Below are 3,051 nucleotides of genomic sequence, written 5' to 3' on the forward strand. Positions count from 1 at the left end.
GTGTGACTGCCGGCCGCTAATTGCTCCACTGTTTACTCCTATTAACAAACTTTACCTCTTTCAGGGGGGGCGGGGTAATAAATCATGCGTTTAGAAGTATCGCAGTCCGGGTTGGAGAGGGGGGTGGGAGGGGCGGGGGGTGACGAGCTCGTCCGCCACAGCCTGCCATTTCCGTGCGCTCACGTTTGCTCTGCAGCCGGAACAGAAGCAGGGCGGCTCGGGGAGGGCCGGCTGTGCGCGCACGCACACACACACACACGCACGCCGGTGCACACACACACACACGCACGCCGGTGCACCACGAGAGTGTATCCACGAGTCTCTCCTCCTGCCATACCTCTGACCAAGTAAAGGTCACGACCTTGCACCATGTGCACGAGCCTCGTGCGTGTGTGTGTGTCCACGCCCTGCCGTTCATCTATAGCTACAATATACACACACGCTGATCACTTGCACGGCTTTGTGAAGTATGTGCGCGTGTGTGTTTGTATTATCTGCATATAATATGCACGCACACACACAGTCCCGCCTGTTTTACATATACACATATACACACATGCGTGTCCCAAAACATTATATGGACTTTTGTGAGCAACATATTGGGCCCGATCCAGGACATTTTCATGGAATTTTTTGCGCTGCTGAAAACGGACTTTGCACTGCCGACACAAACCTTGCTTCATAGAACTGTGCACAGTGTATTTTTGCAGCGCAAACTCAGTGCATGGTCATTTTTTCAGTACAAAATGACTGCACAGACATTGCTCTGCAAAAATACACGGTGCACCGTTCCACGATTCAGGGTTTGTGTCCACAATGCAAAGTCACTCTTCAGCAATCCCAGGAAAATCCCAGGAAAATCCCATGAAAATCCCATGAAAATCCCATGAATCGGGCGCTTTGTGTTTTGGTCCTCACGGAAAAAACAATGTTGGGCTGATTTAGGGAACGTTTTCCTAGCGCCACTATAAAACGCTTCCATGAATCAGGCCCTTGTACCGCCATGAACAGAGAAACGCTGGTCTTCGTCGGGTGTGAGTCATGTGCGCGAGCATTTATTCAGACTCCCATATTTTAGAGGGTGTTGGGTGGATTTGGTTAACACCGACTCTCTGACTCGCCTTCCCTTTCTCTCTTTCTTTCTCTCGCTTCTGTTCGTTTTTCTTGCTTTCTCTCTCTTTCCTCTTGGTTTCCTGTCTCTCTCGTTCTTGTATCTTTCTCTCTCTCTTTACCTCTCTCCCTTGCATCTCCCTCTCTCACTGTTTCTCTCATTCACCCTCTTTCTCCCTTCCCTCTTTCACATTTCTCTTTCTTTCTTTCTTTGTTTCTTTCTTTCTTTCTTTCTTTCTTTCTTTCTTTCTTTCTTCTTCTTCTCTTCCTCTCTTTCTCTCTTTTGCTTTCGCTATAGCTTTCTCTCCCTTCCGTTTCATTATTTCCTTTTTCTTTCTTCTCTCTTCCACTCTCTCGTTCCTATGTGTTTCTTGTTTCTCGTTCTCGCTTCTGTTTCTTTTTTTCTTTGTGTCTTTCTCTCTCTGTGTCCTCTCTCTCGCGCGTCTCTCTGGCACTGTCTTTCTCTCTCTCTCTGTATCCCCTCTTTCTTTCTTTCTTTCTTTCTTTCTTTCTTTCTTTCTTTCTTTTTTTCTTTCTTTCTTTCTTCCTTTCTTCCTTTCTTCCTCTCTTGCTCTCTTTTTCTTTCTCTATTGCTCTCTCTCCCTTCCGTTTCATTATTTCCTTTATCTTTCTTCTCTCTTCCGCTCTCTCGTTCCTATGTGTTTCTTGTTTCTCGTTCTCTCGCTCTCGCTTCTGTTTCTTTCTTTCTTTGTGTCTTTCTCTCTCTGTGTCCTCTCTCTCGCTCGTCTCTCTGGCACTGTCTTTCTCTCTCTCTTTTCTTTCTTTCTTTCTTTCTTTCTTTCTTTCTTTCTTTCTTTCTTTCTTTCTTTCTTTCTTTCTTCCATCTTTCTCTCTGTTTCCTCTTTCTTTCTTTCATCTTTCTCTTTCTTTCTTTCTTTCTTTCTTTCTTTCTTTCTTTCTTTCTTTCTTTCTTTCTTTCTTTCTTTCTTTCTTTCTTTCTTCTTTCTCTCTGTTTCCTCTTTCTTTCTTTCATCTTTCTCTCTGTTTCCGCTTTCTTTCTTGTCTTTCGTTCTCTCTCCCTCTCTCTTCTGCTCTTCCCCACTCTCCCTTGCCAGGTTGTAAATGAGCCCCATCTCGTCTCGTGACCCCTCACTGTGGGGACACAGTTAACAGTGAATAACGCCCAGGCATCACGCAAGGGCGGCTGCGGGCGCCTTTCCGCATCCGTCGGAAAGTATCCAGAAGAGCAGCGGGGTTTGAGGGTCTGCGAGACACCATTTACCGTGCTTTTTAAATGCCTCATCCGACCAAATAATGTGAGGGTGCGGGGCCCCCCGCTGACATAATTCTAGCACCCAGGGCATATTGCGAGGCGCCCATGACCAACTACACAAGCCTCGCACCCCCAACTCGCAAGGAACGAGCGCTCAGGCGCCCAGAAGCAGGGAGCAGCCAGCCCTGGGCTTCTGGAGCCCAGGACACCCCAGGGCGCCCCCACCCGGGGGGGCACACCGCCAGGCACGTCAAAGCTTGGAGTAAAGGATTACTAAGGAAATGAGCTTGTGTGCTGTGCATGTGCTCACGGGCGGCTGGTGGTGATCACCAGTGCACCTCGGGAGGCTAGAGCGTGAAGGGGACCGCGGACATCGCTTCCCCCAAAAGACACCCCGCTCGGGGTTCATCTGGTGTACTTCTGTCGTGGGTGGCGAAGATCCATGCTGTGCTGTACATTCCACTGCACCGCGCCGCACCGCACCTTGGGATAAACAATAACCGCACCACCTGGCTGCTAGCATGCCACAGCGACACGACCCCACTGCGCTGTCTTGCTGGCGGCACTGCTGCATGTCGCGTGCTAGCACTGCAGGCGTGTTTAATGCCATCTCTCTGCCTGTCTGACGCTGCATCGCTTCCACCTTTTCCAGGTGGCGGTGAATTGTTCCCGCCAAGCGTCTTCCTGACATCTGGGCTGATGGCATT

This window comes from Ambystoma mexicanum, chromosome 6q, assembly GCF_040938575.1.
Source record: "Ambystoma mexicanum isolate Mex_15411 chromosome 6q, UKY_AmexF1_1, whole genome shotgun sequence".
NCBI classification, from domain to species: Eukaryota; Metazoa; Chordata; class Amphibia; order Caudata; family Ambystomatidae; genus Ambystoma; species Ambystoma mexicanum.